We start from the raw sequence: 18,577 nt of genomic DNA on the forward strand, positions 1-18,577 counted from the left end.
TGGAGGTTGATAGGTTCCTGATTAGTCAGGGTGTGAAATTACAGGGAGAAGGCAGTAGAATGAGGTTGAGAGGTAAAATGGATCAGCTATGATGAAATAGTGAAGCAGACTCGATGGACTGAATGGCCTAATTCTCTATGCCATATGGTCTTATGATCTTACAGGAATTATCTTTTCTTTAGTATAAGTTCTAAGGTGGATATCTGCAGGTTTCAATTCAGTATCATTGAAATGCTGTTCAAACTCATTGTGTGGAATGATTTAAACACCTGAGCCAGTGTCCAGTTCCATTTTAATTAATTTGCCATTCACTTCTGATGTAAACCATATTGCTTGTCTCCTGTTAGTTTTCACATTGTGAATCTCAAGGCTACTCAGTGCAGTATCACTCTCATTATTATCAGATTTTTCATCAACAGCGTGTAGATTAGTGCTCTTTTTGAAACTACAACTTCACTTTTTATCTTTTTCTTTTCCCTGTACAGTCCAGTTATTTTCAGCTGCCTGACATGCTCTCTGTATGTGTCTTACTTTGTTGCATTTTTGCAAGTTTTGCCTTTAACCCTGCATTGGTCTGGTGTATGAGAGCCCCTACCACAATGGTAACACAGATTGTTCAGGAAGGTTTCTGTTTAGAAGTTGCAATTTTATTCATCCTCACTTTCATTGCTGACCGAAACTCAACTGCATCTCTTGCCGCTGTTTCCATTGATACAGTGATTTTAACTACTCTTCTAAATATGAGTGTGCTTCAGTCAGGAGCCATTTTTGAATGTTTTCTTGTAAGATTCCAGAAACTAAATGATCTCTCCTTGCACCATCAAGCCCACACTGAACTGACAATGCTCAGACAATTTCTTCAGTTCAGCCACATCAGTTGAAGTACACTACTGCCAATTTCCTTTTTTATTCCAGTTTTGAAACCTGAAGTATTCTGCAATCAACAATAGTTTTGGTTCTAAATGTTCCTGCATTATTTTCATGACATCAGCAAAGCTCATTTCAGCTGGTTTGTTTGGAGCAGTCACATTTCTGAGCAAACTGCATGTTTTTCCACCTATTCCATTCAGCAGTGCTGGCATTCACTTTTCATTGGTCTTTTCATTTGCTTCAAAGTACTGATCAATTCATTCAGTATACCTCACCTAGTTATCAGCTGTGCAATTAAACACCTCTATCATTGCAATGTAGCCAACCATTTCCGCCTCCTTTTATTTATTTACTTGTATTATCACCTAGTGCTCACTGTTTATGAACCTGTGGATTTGTCAATATTCTGCCATTTTTTTAAAAACACAAACATCTCTCTCCACTTCCAAAAAACGGGCTGTGCTTCAACAGGTAGGTAATTGTCTTGGGTTCACTTTAAATTTACCTCATCACCACTATATGTTTTGTAACTCTGAAAACTAATCAAAAGAAAAACACAGGAGCCCAAGAGTCCAGGAAATCATGTTCTCTTAGTTTTACTTTAGTGAGTCTCTCGCATATGACGCAGTGGAGTAATGATGTACGCCATCTACATACTTCATATATATAACCATAATGAATTACGTAAACAACAAAGAATACTGTATCAAACAATATATTTAACAATATTCCTCAAATTTTACTGAAATATTAAATGCACAACTGCAATATTACCTCATGGCTCTTGAACTAAACACCATAACTAATGAAAAGCAACACACCATACACCTTCTTAAACACCCTATCAACATGCACGACAACTTAGAGGGATCTATGGCCATGGGCCCCAAGATCCCTTGGTTCCTCCATGCTATTAGGAATTTTGGCATATTCCTTGTACTCTGCCTTCAAGCTTGACCTTCCAAAGTGAATTACTTCACACTTTTCTGAATTGAACTCAATCTACCACTTCTCAGCCCAGCTCTGCATCCTGTCAATGTCCAGTTGTAACCTACAACAACCTTCTATGCTATCCACAACACTAACTTCCTTCATGTCATCACCACCCTTCCACTACCTCATCCAAGCCAATTAAGAGTCAACCGTGCTGGTGGCCCAGAGTCAAATATAGACATGACAAGGTAAGGCTGAACCAGGTGGGTTTCCGAAAACCAAATGGTGTGTTCATTGAGTCTGACTGAAGGCCATTAATGCAGAAGCCTCTAGATACCAACTCATCCATAAATACAACTACTACTGCACAATATCATAATGGACTGACCCCCTTGGATTCTATCCAGTCATTGTTTCTCACATCTCCGACAGACTCTGAAACCCTAACTCAATTTCCCTCAACCAATCCCTACCGATGTGTTAAATATGCTCAGCAATCTTAGGTCCAAACGTGAACAGTGAGTTTCTGAAGTCTGTTCAGCTGTAAGAGCTTCATGCTCTAGATTATACTACCCTGCTCTAGTCCAAGTAAAAGCAGTGAAGTTTACTGTCATGTACACAATATGTGTCCACAGATGTGTCATGAAAACTGTACTTACACCATCATTATAGGTGCAAAGCATTAGAGGCACCAAGTTCAAAAGAAAAATCATAAATTATTCAAAGATTTAAGATTAGCTTTACTTGTCACATGTAGATTGAAATAGTGAAATCCGTTGTTGCGTCAAATCACATCGGCGAGGATTGTGTTGGGAAGACTATGTGTCACCATGCTTCTGACACCAACATAGCATGCCCACAACTCACTAACCCTATCTCATATGTCTTTGGAATGTCTATGGAGCCAACCAAAGGTGGTAGTGTCCTTTTTTAATGTATTTTTTATGATCACAAGACCATGCTGGACATTAAGAACTTAAAGTATTACAGGTCTACCCCATGAGCGAGTTGCTTGTTGGTAGAGAAACTGAAGGAGCCCGGACTTGGTGCGGCCTGCGACAGGGTGAGCAAAGGAGGTGTGCAGTTCAACAACGAGTGATCACCTTGGTCACTTTTCTTGTGACTGCAAGACCTCATTGGACATTGGTGGTATGAAATGCTGCAAGTCCAATGCATTGGTTTATTGGCAAACAGTGGGGGAGCTGCATGCCTTTGGTCATAGCAAAGATTAGGCCTCAAGCCGCGGTTTTGCCTGTTTGTAGCCACCCGGGGAGGCGTTGGAGTCAGGTGCTCTACCAGAGTGCATCAGGTGGTGTGGCGTGGCATCTATGCTGGAGTCTGTGCTGCCCCCTAGTTTTCACTCAACAGAAGATAAGCTATAGTGCCCATGATATCGCTGGAAGACTGCTGCAATGTTCATGAACTCAGGGACTTGGACTATGTATTTTTGTATGACTCTATTTTACTGCTATCTTATATGTGCTCAATGTGCCTTGTGCTATTTATTACTGATGGTACTGTGTTTTGCACCTTGGCCCTAGAGTAACGCTCTTTCGTTTGACTGTATTCATGTATGGTTGAACATAGAAACATAGAAAACCTACAGCACAATACAGACCTTTCTGCCCACAAAATTGTGCCGAACATGTCCCTACTTTAGAAATTACTAGGGTTACCCATAGCACTCTATTTTTCTGAGCTCCATGTACCTATCCAAAAGTCTCTTAAAAGACATCATTGTATCCGCCTCCACCACCGTTGCCGGCAGCCATTCCACACACTCAACACCCTCTGAGTAAAAAACTTACCCCTAACACCTCCTCTTTACCTACTCCCCAGCACCTTAAACCTGTGTCCTCTTGTGGCAGCCATTTCAGCCCTGGGAAAAAGCCTCTGACTATCCACACGATCAACGCCTCTCATCATCTTATACACCTCTATCATGTCACCTCTCACCCTCCGTCGCTCCAAGGAGAAAAGGCCGAGTTCACTCAACCTGTTTTCATAAAGTATGCTCCCCAATCCAGGAAACATCCTTGTAAATCTCCTCCTCTGCACCCTTTCTACGGTTTCCACATCAAATGAATGACAATTAAACTTGGACTTGAACAATGTGGTCATAGTGTTACTATAATGACATAGTGATTAAGGGTGTGCAGGTTGGTTTAAGAGTGAAATGGTTGAAGGGAAGTAGCTGTTCTTGAAACTGGTGTCTGGCCTGCTGAGTTCCTCCAGCATTTTGTGTGTGTTGCTTGAAACTGGGGGTGTGGGACTTCTGCCCGAAGGTAGCTGTGAGATGATGGCATGGCCAAGACGGTGGGGGTGGATTTGCCAGTGATGTTCCAGGCTTTGCTACCTACTTTCTGCATTTGAAATACTGTACCAGACCATGATTCAACTCATCAGGACACTTTCAACAGTACATCTGTCAAGGTTTGTGAGAGTGTTTGGTGACATAAATCAGAATCAAGCTTATTATCACTGGCATATGTTGTGAAATTTGTTGTTTTGCAGCAGCAGTACATTAAAAAGTTACGATAAAATGTATGAAAGAATTAGTGCAAAAAGAAAATAAAAATTGAGGCAGTGTTCATGGGTTCTATAGTCTGTTCCGAAATCTGAAGCTGTTCCTAAAATATTAAATGTGAGTCTTCAGGCTTCTGTACCTTGATGATAGCAATGAGAAAAGGGCATTTCCTAGATATCCTTAATGATGGATGCAGCTTTCTTGACAGAGTGCTATTAAAAATATCCTGGACAGTGGGGAGGCTAGTGCCTGTGATGGAGCTGGCTGCATTTGTCAAATCTCTCTGATCTTTCAAGAGACTAGAGGCATTGGTGGGCCTTCTTTGTGATGACAACTAAGGGGGAGCCAAGGATATGAAAAGGAAGGGCTATGTCCATTGTATTAGAGGAGAAAGGAGAGAAGGATGCCCAAGTGGAGCATAGATGCACACAGGGACCAGTTTGGTGAAAGGGCCTGTTCCTATGCTGGTTATTCTAGATTTATTTATTTATCTCAAGCTACACCACGATAACAGGCCCTTCCGGCCCAATGAGTCCTCACTGTCCAATCACCCTACTAACTCAAACATCTTTGGACTGTGGGAGAAAACTGAAGCACCCGGAGGAAGCCCATGGGTCATGGGGGAACGTACCAACTCAGCACAGGCAATAACGGAATTGAACCAGGGTCGCTGGTGGTGTGATAGCATTATGTAACCGCTACACAACTGTGCCATCCACTTTAATAATAATTCAATGTACGTACAAACAAATGTATTAGAAGCAGCTGTAGGCCAATCGGCCCCTTAATTTAATATTTTAAATGCCACCATTAAATTAATTTAATTTAATTTAATTCAATTTAAATGCCACCATTTAATAAATTCATGGCTGATCTGTTGTAATCTCCACCACCCAGTCTAAACCTTGTTTAACTTTTCACCCCACTGTTTATCAAGAATCCATTTGCCTCAGTCTTACGTTATTCAAAGGTGAATATTCAACCAACCTTGGAGGAAGGAAGTTCCAGTGCTCACAACGCTGAGAGAAATGAATTTACATTTCCCACCTGGAGTGTAAATAATGGGGAAGATTGCTAAATGATTCTGCAGAACATAGATCAGGTGGAAATGTGGGCAGGGAAAAGGCCGATGAATTTTAATCCAGACAAATGTGGGCATTTGCACTTCAGGAAGTGAAATGAAGCTATAGAAAAGTACAGCACAGAAACAGGCCCTTTGGCCCATCTAGTCCATGCTGTACCATTTAAACCACCTACTCCCATCGACCTGCACCAGGACCATAGCCCTCTCATACTCCTACCATCCCTGCATCTATCCAAACTTCTTTTAAACTTTGAAATCAAGCTCACATGCACCACCTGTGTTGGCAGCTCGTTCCACACTCTCATGACCCTCTGAGTGAAGAAGTTACCCCTCATGTTCCCCTTAAACTTTTCACCTTTCACAATTAACTCATGACCTCCAGTTGTGGTCCCACCCAATCTCAGTGCAAAAACCTGCTTGCATTTACCCTATCTATACTCCACATAATTCTGTATACCTCCATCAAATCTCCTCTCAATCGTCTACGTTCCAAGGAATGAAGTCTTAACCTATTCAATCTTTCCTTATAACCAGATCCTTCATATTTTCTCTGTACTCTTTCAACCTTGAAATGTAAGAGGAAAGTATACAGTATATAGCAGGACCCTTACAAATATTGGTCTACAGAGGGAACTTGGAGTGCAAGTTCATAATTCCCAGAAAGTGGTAAGGACAAGTGATAAAGAAGGGTTACAGTGTGCCTGCCTTCATCAGTTGGAGAGATTATATAGAAGTAAGAATGTTACATTGCAGTTGCATAACACTTTGGTTAGGCCATGTTATATGGTTTTGGTCACCATATTAATGAAGGATGTGGAGGCTTTGAAGAGGTTTACAAGGATGTTGCGTGGATTAGAAAGTGTTATCTAACAGAGAGCCTGGATGCACTTGAATTGTTTTCTTTGGAGCATCACAAGCTGACAGCAGGGGTGGTGTGGAGGAGGGTGGCTGGGATTTGGGAGTAACTTGGTGGACGTATATATAATTATTTGAGGATTAGATAGTTGGAGTCTTTTTCCTCAGGGCAGAAATAGAAATATCAAATACAGGAAGGCATAGTTTTAAGACGAGAGGGGGACAGTTTAAAAAAGATTTACAGTCAGTGGCCACTTTATTAGGTACAGGAGTGGAAGCCAGTGTGGTCTTCTGTAACTATGGCCCATCCGTTTCAAGCTTTGATGTGTTGTGCATTCAGAGATGCTCTTCTGCACATCACAGTTATAATGTGTTGTTATTTGAGTTACTGTCACCTTCCTGTCAGTTTGAACCAGCCTGGCCATTCTCCTCTGACCTCTCTCCTTAACAAGGCATTCTCACCCACAAAACAGCCACCCACTGGGTGTTTTATTTTTGTTCTCTGCACCATTCTCTGTGAACTCTGGAGACCGTTGTGCATGAAAACCCCAGGAGATCAGCAGTTTCTGAGATACGCAAAGTGCACTGTTAGGCACCAACAATCATTCCACGGTCAAAGTCACTTAGATCACATTTCTTCCCAATTCTGATGTTTGGTCTGAGCAAACTGAACCTCTTGTTTTCATGTTTTTTTATGCATTGAGCTGCTGCCATGTTTGGCTAATTCGATATTTGCATTTGAGCCACATCACAGGAAGAGCCTGTTCCTGTGCTGTACACTTCTATGCTCTATGCTCGTCCATGGAAGATCCTCTGTTCACAAGAATAAACATCAGGTTATTTTCAATGTTCAACGCTCTGCAGGTTACAACTTCTCAAGTGCTCATCCAAAATGCACTGAATGTTTCTGCTTCCTTTCAAGTACTGAGCTCTTGACTGTCAGCACAGTGTGAAAAAAAAAGCCTTCTCATCTCCCCTCTAACACTGTGCCTCCAGGTTACTGTTGACCAACTATCAGCCTGTTTTTCTTTAAATTCCGGCTTCCAACTTCAATGTGATTCTGAATTCTGACTCTGAGTGTTAACGGGAGGAATCAGTGTTCACGGTGACAAATCAGTGCTTACAGGAATTAACCCCTTCTCAGTTTACATTCAAGTGAAATCAACCAACAGGAACAGGCTCGATACATTTCTAAAACAAAATGGAAAAAATAGCTGTCATTCTCTGGAATGAACACTGTGACATCTCACTTACCCTAGGCCAAGAAATATCAAAATTCCAAATAGCAAAAAGAAGCTTCTTCTCTTCAGGTTTTGTACCTGTTTTCAGGTGTTTTCTAAGTTCTTGGAACATTGTTTCACAAGTAAGCGCCTGCCCATAATATCACGTAAGCAGGTTACAACATGAGGGGATGTGAGATCATTGAAAAAGAACAGCATGTATATTATGGTTGGAGAGGGAGTTTGTTGACACTGCTGCTAAGGAAACCTAACCCAAAAAACAATCCATGATAAAAAGTGAACCAACTCATCCCCTTGTCAAGGTAAAGGACTTTTCACCCAGCTAGTGGTTAGTGTTTGGATTACACAGCCAGGTTAGCAATCTTATAGAGTTACTTATAGAGTTCAAAAGGGAGCTGAGCCAGGGTGGAGGAAGCTGGGAACACCAATGTCTCTGAGTGGAAAATCCTACAAAAGATTGGCCCAGTACATCAGGGGGAAAACCCTCCCAACCACTGAGCAGATCTACTTGAAACATTGACGTAGAAAAGCAGCATTCTTCATCAAACACTCTCACCACCCAGGCCATACTCTTTTCTCGCTGCTGCATCAGGTAGAAGGTGCAAGTCATAGAGAAGGACAGGCCCTTTGGCCCATTTGGTCCATGCTGAAACCATTTAAACCATCTACTCCCATCAATCTGCACAGGGACCATAGCCCTCCATATCCCAACTATCCATGTACCTAGCCAAACTTCTCTTAAACACTGAAATCGAGCTTGCACGCACCATTTGTGTTGGCAGCTCATTCCACACTCTCACAGCCTTCTAGGTGAAGAAGTTTCCCTTCATGATCCCCTTAAACTTCTCACCTTTCACCCTTAACCCATGACTTCCGGTTGTAGTCCCGCCCACCCTCAGTGGAAAAAGCCCACTTGCATTTACCTTATCTATACCCCTCATAAATTTGAATACCTCCATCAAATCTCTTCTCAACCTTCTTCGTTCTAAGCAACGAGGTCCTAACCTATTCAATCTCTCCTTATAACTCAACTCCTCCAGACATGACAACACCTTACAACAATTTACTTTGCACTCTTTCAACCTTAGTTACAGCTTTCCTGTAGGAAGGTGACCAAAACTGCACACAAAACTCCAAATTAGGCCTCACCAACATTTTATACAACTTCAACATAACATCACATCTCCTGTACTCAATACATTGATTTATGAAGGCCATTGTGCCAAAAGCTTTCTTTATGACCTTATCTACCTGTGACACCACCTTCCATGAATTATGGACTTGTACTCCCAGTTTCCTTTGTTCAACCACACTCCTCAATGCCTTACCATTACTGTGCAAGGCCTACCCTGGTTGTTCCTACTGAAGTGCCAAACTTTGCACTTGTCTGCATTAAATTCCATCCACCATGTTTCAGCCCATTTTCCAGTTGATGCAGATCCCTCTGCAAACCATGATAGTCTTCCTCACTGTCCACTACACCCCCAATCCCGGTGTTCTCTGCAAATTTGCTGATCCAGTTAACCACATTATCATCTAGATCATTGATTTCAATGACAAACACACAGTGCCTCAGCACATACACCACTAGGTTCAAGAACAGTTACTACCCCTCAGCCTTCAGGCTCTTGAACAAAAGGAGATGACTAAACTCATTCTATTTCTGGTGTTCCCACAACCAATGGTCTTACTTTAAGGATTCTTTATTTTGCTATTTCATGCTCTTATTATTTATTGCTATTTATTTATATTTGCATTTGCACAGTTTGTAGTTCATTGACCCAGTTTACAGTTACCGTTCTATAGATTTGCTAAGTATGCCCACACGAAAAAGAATCTCAGAGTTGTATGTGGTGTCATGTATGTACTCCGATAATAAATCTTACTTTGAACTTTGAAGTTGTAGGAGTTTGAGGAGATTTGGTGTGTCACTAAAGACTTAGCAAATTTCTGCAGATGTACTGTGGGGAGCATTGTATCTGGTTGTATCACCATCTTGGTATGGAGGGGCCACTACACTGGATCGGAAGAAGCTGCAGGCATTTGTAAACACAGCCAACTCCATCATGGGCACTAGCTTCCCCAGCATCGAGGATATCTTCAAAAGACAATGCCTCAAAAAGGCGGCATCCATCATTAAGGATCCCCACAACTCAGGCCATGTCCTCTTCTTATTACAACCACCAGAGAGGAGGTACAGGAGACTGATAGAACACACTCAACATTTTAGGAACAGCTTCTTCCCCTCCACCATCAGGTTTATGAACAGACAGTGAACCAACCCATGAACAGTACTTCACTATTTTTCTTCTCTTTTTCCACTTCTTATATAATTTAATTTATATTTCTTCTGTAATTTACAGCATTTCTATGTATTGTACTGTACTGCTGCTGCCAAACAACAAATGTTATGACATATGTCAGTGATATTAAACCTGATTGAGATTCTGATTCTGCCTGGTAAGAACAGGATAACCTTATGTAGAGTGAAAATGGACTTGGCAGGTCACCATTACCTCCTGCTGTGTTGTAACCATTCTGTACTTCCCTGAAATGTGATCATGGGATAGTGTTATCACTGTAGGTTCTACCACAGCACAGCCTGAGGCATGTTGAATGGTGCTGGCTGCAGCCATGCCAATTCATCACCTCATCACACTAAGAAGGCGGGCCATGTTGCCAAGAAGCGAGGACTGGAAAGAGTACCGGTAAGGTCCAAGACATTGATAAAGTAGAGGAAGGAAGAACACATGTGTTCCTTCCAACTTTGACATCAACTTTTTCTCCCCTGGTTCAGTTCCATCCCAATTCCATGTCTGATCCTTCCCTAACGTTCATAGATTTCAATTCCCTGATCCCAACCGGCCCATCATTACCATGGATGTACATCTACTTCTCCATCTCACACCAGGGTGGTCTGAGGGCTCTCTTCCTCCAGCAATCCCCCTCCACCAACACCTCTGTATGCCTGACTGAATTTAGTCTCATTTTGAACAACTTCTCCATTAACTCTTCTCTATGTCAAGTGTGTCATTGTGGATGCTGTAATACAATCAATTTTTAAAAAAATTATTAAGATGCTGCATGGAATGGGACTTTCTGGCCCTTCAAGCCGCGCTGCCCAGCAATCCCCCAATTTAATCCCAACACAATCACAGAACAATTTACAATGACCAATTAACCTACCAACTGGTTCATCTTTGGACTGTGGGAGGAAGCTGGAGAACCTGGAGGAAATGCACATAGTCACGGGGTGAAAATACATAGTCCTTACAGGCAGGAATTGAACCCTGCATCATTGGTACTGTAAAGCATTGTGCTAACCACTATGCTACCATACAGCTACCAATGTGTAGCTGTAGATGTTAAGGTACGGAATTCATTCAGGCAAACTCTTGCTGTTGAAACCCTCCCACTCTACTAATCTCACTCTATCTTTTTTATTCTTCAGAAGAGATTCTGCAGGTTTTAGAAATGCAGAACAACCCACCAAATGCTAGTGGAAATGAGCAGATCAGTCAGCATCTATGGATGGAGAATAAGTAGTTGACTGATCGGGCCAAGTCCCTGCATCAGGATGCTGAAGATCGCGATGAAGCGCTTTCATCAATCTGAAAGGTTAACTGTTTATTCCCCTCCACAGACACCGCCTGACCTGTTGAGTTCCTCCAGCATTTTGTGTTTTTCTAATCTTTCCTCCCTCATATACTTTGTATCTCCCCTTAAAAGCTAAAAATCCAAAGTACTCCTTGCGACAGTGAGATTAATACCCACATTCTAATCATATTTGGAGCAATAGTTTTACCCTTGATTTCCTCACTGCTTTTGTTAACAATTTTCCTATGTTACATGGATGTCTGTGAAGTGTAAGGATTTCAGGTTGTATACTGTATACATTCCCTGATATTAAATTGAACCATTGAACCATTTAAACAACATAGTGGAAACACCTTGCTACCATCCACCCTAGTAAATCTCTTCAGAAACTCTAATTCTAAGAACCTCTATTAGATCAAACCTCACTTTCCCCTTTCTATGGAAATGAGCCACAACCCATGCAGTATTTTCCAAGAATTGATCCTTGCCTCTCAGCCATCGAATTTTTCTTGGAGATATGCCGGTGTAAAATGAAGCTGTGAATTACAATTTGGACAGTGGAATTCTGCAGAAACCCTAGTTAAACTGTACAGAAGAAAGTCAATTTAGCTGTCAAGCCTGTCAGAGTTCATTAATCCAGTGTTTAAGAGACAAACTATGCTTTTTAGAGTGATCATTGTTGCTTCAGCAAAATGACTTACAATATGATATCAGTAGACATATCTTTGTCTGCTAGGCAGTCAAATTAGAGTTCAAAGTTCAAAACACATTTATTATCGAAGTAGAGTGGAAATAGTGAAAGTTTGATAAAATAATAATGTTAGAACAGTTGAATGTCACACCGTAGAAACATGTCATAGAATCCTGCTGCCATGGCAACAGGCCCTTTTAGCTCATCAAGTGAACACCAACTATTAAACACCCATTCACACTAATTCCATTTTATTCTCCCCACATTCCCATCAATTCCCTCCAGATCTCTCAGCTACAGGCCAAGGGCCATTTACAGTTCACGCCTTTGTGATGCAGGAAGAAAGTAAAGAGGACCCAGGGAGAACCTCCAAACTTTACACAGACAGTACCTGAGATCAGAACTGAACCCGGGTCGCTGGAGCAGTGAGAGTGCAGCCTTACAGATTGTGTTTTTATCCTCTGCTGTTCTTCCCAATTGTAGATAGAAGCATTGAATAATACAATCTTACCTACATATAAAAGCTCGGCCCAAAATATTCTAATCATCTGAGTTTGTCCCCAAGAAGTATGTCCACCACTGTGATCTAAGAACAGTACATCTGATCTGCAAATAGCAAGATCCCACTGAATAATAATGACCAGGTCATCTATTATGATGAAAATAAATTCACCTCAATATGACTACTGTTTTTATTTACTTAAGAATCTACCATTTCTCCGTTGCGAGCTACCCCAGTTTTAATCCCCCTTCACAAATGAAACCTCTTTTTGAAGGCAGTCTGGACACTATCGTAATTACTGAAACATGGCTTTTAAAGAGGGAAAAACAAGGCAGAATAATGTTTCCAATTACAGGGTTTCCAAGGAGGCTAAAGAAGAAAGTGGCAGGCTACTTTCTCAGAGACAACCACACTGAGAAAATGGACCAATGCCCAGGAATGGAAAAGTCTACAGAAAGTGGTGGATACAACCCTGTCCATCACAGTCAAAGACCTTCCCATAATTGGGCACATTTACAAGGAGTCCTGCCATTAGAAAGAAGCATCCATCATCATGGACCACCACCACCCAGGCCATTCTTTCCTCTCGCTACTACTATCGGGCAGGAAGTATAGGGGACTTGGGTCCCACACCACCAGGTTCAGGAAGAGTTATTACCCTTCAACCATTAAGCTCCTGAACTGCCATTGATAACTTCACTTACTGCCTCTCTGAATTGATTCCACAACTAATGGACTCACTTTCATGGACTCTATAACTCATGTCTCAGTATTAGTAATTTATTTTTATGAATTGCACATTGGTTGTCAGTCCTTGGTTATGTATAGCTTTTCATAAATTGATTATATTTCTTCATTTTCCTGAAAATGCCTGCAAGAAAATGAATCTCAGGACAGTATATGGTGACATATACATACTTTGATAATAAATTTACTTTCAGTTTGACTTGACTTGAAATATCAGAAGGGTCACTAAATCAGGTATTAAGAGCTAAACTTAAGAAAAAAACAGAGACACGTGGCTAACAGTATACCAAAAACTCCATTTTGAGGGAGATTTAGAAGCAAACCTGTAGACAATGCCCAGATCAGGGCAGTCGATGCAGTTGAATCCATTTTAAAATAGTTATGGGAAGGGACAGAACAGATGCGCAGGCTCAAGTTCTATACTGAGGTAAGGTGAATCTTGATGATATGAACAGGAGCTAGCACAGGTTGATTGGAGTAGTTTGTTTGCGGGCAAAGCAGTCACAAGCAAGTGGGAGGCTTTTAAAAGTAAGATAGTAAGAGCTCAGGGTCTGCGCATTCCTGATAGAGTGAAGGGCAAGACTGGTTGGTGTAGACAACTCTGGGTGGGTGATCAGGGATATTGAGGTGCTAGCCAGGATGAAGGAGGCATGGGTCAGCTAGGATAAAGTGAATCTCTGGAGAAGTTTTAGGGATGCAGAAGTGTACTAAAAAAAAAGGCTAATCAATAAGCTTCAAGACCTGACCTCAATAACTCCTTATGCAATTGGACCTTCAATTTCCTCTCTTCCAGACCCCAGTCAGTTTGGATTGGCAACAACATCTCCTACACAATCTCCATCAGTACAGATGCACCACAAGGCTGTATAATTAGCCCCCTGCTCTACCTGCTTTACACTCATGACTGTGGCTAAGCACAGCTCCAATGCCATATTTAAGTTTGCTTTTGATACTGCTGTCACAGGCCGAATCAAAGGTGGTGGTGATACAGTGTAGAGGAAGGAGATTGAAAATCTGGTTGAGTGATGCCACATCAACAACCTCTTACTCAATGACAGCAATCCCAAGGAGCTGATTATTGGTTTCGGGAGGAGGAAAACAGAAGTTCATAAGCCATTCTTCACCAGGGGGTCAGTGGTGGAGAGAGTCGGCAACTTTAAATTTCTCAGTGTTATCATATTAGAACACCTGTTCTGGGCCAGGACTTAAGTGCAATTATAAAGAAAGTACGGCAGCACTTCTACTTCCTTAGAAGCTTGCGAAGATTTGGCATGACAACTAAAACTTTGACAAACTCCTATAGGTGTGCGGTGGAGAGTATATTGACTGACTGCGTCACAGCCTGGTATGGAAACACCAATGCCCTTGAATGGAAAATCCTACAAAAGGTAGTGGACACGGCCCAGTCCATCAGAGGTGAAGTCCTCCCCATCACTGAGCACAGCTACATAAAGCTTTGTTTCAGGAAAGCAATATCCATTATCAGGGACCCCTACCACATAGGTCATACTTTCTTCTTTCTGCTGTCATTGGGAAGAAGGCGCAGGAGCCTCAAGCTCCAGATTCAGGAATAGTTATTACCCCTCAACCATCAGGCTCTTGAACCAAAGGAGATAATTTCGCTCAACTTCAATTGCCCCATCATTGAAATGTTCCCATAACCTACAGACTCACTTTCAAGGACTCTTCATCTCATGTTCTCGAGATTTATTGCTTGCTTGCTTGCTTGCTTATTTATTTATTTATTTATTTATTTATTTATTATAAGAACATTTTTTTCTCTCAGCTGAAGCTGGTATAACCTCAGATACAGGCATTGGCAAGCACGCTCATTTCTCAATTGCTAGGAACTTTTGGACTATTCTTGTGGTGTTTAGTATTGTGGCTTTCTGGAGAGTTACACAGATATTGCTGTGTAGCCCTAATTATTTAATGCTATTGTGTAGTGAATTCCAGATGACACCAGTTGTAAATATTACTATCGGGACAATGTATACCCTGTTCGTGTTCTATAGTCTTTCAATTTCCTCTTTCAATTCAGCATATTCCTGGTGTTTTTCAGTTATTGATTTCTGTAAGTTTTATGAGTTTGGAATGGCTATATCTATTAAGTAAGCCATTCTTGCTGGTTTATCTTGTATTGCTATATCCGGACGGTTATTGTGGATTGTCCTATCTGTAATAGCTGATCAGTCATAAGGTAATTTGTGGTATTCTGACTCTAAAACTGGATCAAGCTTGTACTTTTAGTAAGGTATAATCTTGTATATTAAAGCAAGATTTTGGTGAATGATGTTTGTCACTTGATTGTACCTGGAGCGATGCCGTCTGGAGTTTAGCTCCAGATAGAGTCACCCGTGGTGGCAAGGTCAAGGGCAAAGAGCAATCCAGATCAAGACCTAAACGGCAGAGCTGGTGGAAGATGATGACACATCACAACTGCAGTGAGGGTGGAGGAAGGTGGCAGCAGTGAAAGACCTCCAGTCGATCTGCATTCCATGCCACTGGACCCTGACCCCGATCTGTCAAGGACTGTGTGGTAGTTGCCTATGCATCAGCCATCCCACATTAAACAAAGTCATGCACAGGCATTCTCCATTACGGGAATCCATACTAACATCCCAGATTAAGTTCCATAATGATCAGTGAAAGGCGAAGGAGGCAGGATTGAAAAGTATGGAAGCCCCTCACTAGAAAATTGTGGATTGGTGTTTACAGCCATGTGAAGACCTATCAATAGACAACCCCTTAGGAGAACTTCATACTCAACTCATGTATCACACTACACGACTACAGGCTACCTTCCCAATACAACCTCACTGATGGTTAGTATAGCATGAGGTGTTGCCTCTCAGATTGTATTCTGTCATTTCTTTATTTAAAACCGCTCCAGTTAATAAAAAAGCAATTTTTGCAGTGAGACCACATTATGTATGGTTCCCAAAGTCACAATGAGTCTTAGCACCCTGACTGTGAGAGTCAATGGAGAGATTTATGTCACAATGTGCATAAGTGTCAGGAATGAATGGCATTTTTTGCTCGTGCGGTATCAACAGCAATCTTAAATGGCAGAACCATTTATACCAGTCAAAGCAATTCTATCACCCTGTGAAATCAAAGAGATTCAGTGATGGTTTCATAGCCTGTGTGAATTTACAGCCAGGATGCTACATTGAAATTCAATATGCAGTTCATATGGATCATTGCCATGTTTCTTCATTGAAGCATCAACAATTAATGTGTCATCAAAGTTCTGTGATAGTGCTGTCACACATGACACAAAAGGGAAGTGGTTACAAGCCTCCCAATTGAGTGTAACATTTTTCACCTGTGTTTAACATATTTTCACTTAGATTCAAAGAGTCATAGAGCATTACAGCACAGAAACAGCCTCTTTGGCCCATCTAGTTCGTGTTGAACTATTATTCTGTCTAGTCCCATCGACCTGCATCCGGGCCATAGTACTCTAAACCCCTCCCATCCATGTACATATCCAAATTTCTCTTAAATGTTGAAGTTGAACCTGCATCCACTACTTCCACTGGCAGCTCATTCTATATTCTCACCACCCTCTGAGTGAAGTTCCCCCTCATGGTCCCATCAAACATTTCACCTTTCACCCTTAAACCATGACCTCTAGTTCTAGTCCCAACCTCAGTGCTTGTGTTTATCCTATCTATACCCCTCATAGTTTTGTATACCTCTATCAAATATCCCCTCATTCTCCAACATTGTAAGGAATAAAGTCCTAACTTATTCAACCTTTCCCTATAACTCAGGTACTCAAGTCCTGGCAACATCTTTGTAAGTTTTCTCTGCACTCTTTCAACCTTATTGATATCTGTCATTGCCTTCTGGCAGGTTAAATGAAGGTCATCTCAGCTGGATGTAGGAGCCTGCACAATGTCATCCACACAAACACTAAGAACATATCTCCAGGACTAGTGAATATTTGCTCACAATCGATAGCAGAATCAGAATCCGATTTATCTTCACTGACATACGTCATGAAATTTATTGCTTTGTGGCAGCAATAGAGATTAAAGATTAAAGAATTGTTTTATTTGGCACATGGACATCAAAACAACGTAAGCACATAGTGAAATGCATCGTTTGCGCTAATGACCAATGCAGACCATAAATGTTGCCACACTTCTGGTGCCAACATACTGTCGCATGCCCGCAATGTACTAACCCTAACCATGCATCTTCTGGAATGTGGGAGGAAACCAGAACAGCCAGAGGAAACCCCCACAGTCACGGGGAGAACAGACAAACAGTGGCAGGAATTGAACCCTGACTTTCCAATTACTGTTGCTGTAAAGCAATACGCTACCGTGCTGCCCCACAAGGTACAGTGCAAGACATGAAAAATTACTGTTACAATTTAATAAAGCAGACACGCAAATAGATAAATGGATGAATAGGTAGGTAGGTAGGTAGAGCAAAAGAGGAACAGTGAGGTAGTGTTCATGATCTGTTCAGAAATCTGATGGCGGAACTGTTCCTAAAACATTGAGTGATGATCTAACTGCAGTTATTTTGCATCTTGCTGTGTACAAAATAACAGCCAAGCCTCCCACATTACAACACTCATTTACAAAAAAAAAAACAGATTTGGCTACAGAGTGATTTGGAACATCCTGAGGTTTTCAAAGGCTTCAGATGCAAAGTTTTCATGTCTTTAATTTGCATTTCTACTAACAGTCATTTTGCTCTGCAGATATTTCCACTTCTCTAAAATTAATGCAATGGGAATTCCTGAATTACATCTGCACAAAGCACTGTCCCTCTATATAGTTATGTGTATCTTAGATATTTTGCTCCTGATATTGAAGGAAGAAGTGAAGGTGAATCCAGCTATTACTCTCCTCTGTCTTCTCTACTGCTAAGACTAACTTGTTTCCTCCATATCACTTCTGGTGATGGGTCTCGGTCCTGGAATATTCACTGAATTTCTTTCCATAGATGTCGTTTGAGCAGCTGAACTTTTTTTTTTAACAATTTCTGCTTTTTATTTCATAATACAGCAGTATCAACACCAGATAAACATAATTTCCAAATCATCTCAAAATGACCGGCCTGTCTTATCAGTGCTATCTTCCCACCATCTGGTTGGTTTCTATCACCTCAGCAACTCAGGGTGTCATAGTAGTGTAGTGGTTAGTACGATGCTATTGCAGCTCAAAGTTCAGTGTTCAATTCCAGCATCCTCTGTATGCACTTCTCATGAGAACGCAGGTCTCCTATTTCCTCTCACAGTTCAAAGTCTTCCAGTTAATAGGTTAATTGGTCTTTTTAAATTGCTCTGTGATTCTGTGATTTATTTCTTGGAACCTAGAAGGTTGAGGGGAGATTTGATAGAGGTATTCAAAATTATGAAGGGTATAGATTGGGTAAGTGCAAGCAAGCTTTTTCCACTGAGGTTGGGTGGGGCTACAACTAGGAGTCATGGGTCAAGGGTGAAAGGTGAAAGATTTAAGGGGAACATGAGGGGAAACTTCTTCACTCAGAGGGTCGTGAGAGTGTG

At 41.4% G+C, this 18,577-nt stretch overlaps 1 protein-coding gene across 3 annotated transcripts in view; it reads right to left on the reverse strand.

Annotated features, from left to right (window-relative positions):
- shank2b (SH3 and multiple ankyrin repeat domains 2b) overlaps positions 1–18,577 on the reverse strand; it is a 1,185,964-nt gene that overhangs the window by 948,866 nt on the left and 218,521 nt on the right. The window contains exon 1 of one of the 3 annotated variants that reach the window (XM_073049804.1): positions 7,524–7,614. The exons of the other annotated variants lie outside the window; for them this stretch is intronic. The gene's annotated coding sequence lies outside the window, so the exon portion shown is untranslated. Of the gene's footprint in view, positions 1–7,523; positions 7,615–18,577 lie in introns of those variants that run through there. 3 annotated transcript variants of the gene reach the window in all.

This window comes from Hemitrygon akajei, chromosome 6, assembly GCF_048418815.1.
Source record: "Hemitrygon akajei chromosome 6, sHemAka1.3, whole genome shotgun sequence".
Classification (NCBI taxonomy): Eukaryota; Metazoa; Chordata; class Chondrichthyes; order Myliobatiformes; family Dasyatidae; genus Hemitrygon; species Hemitrygon akajei.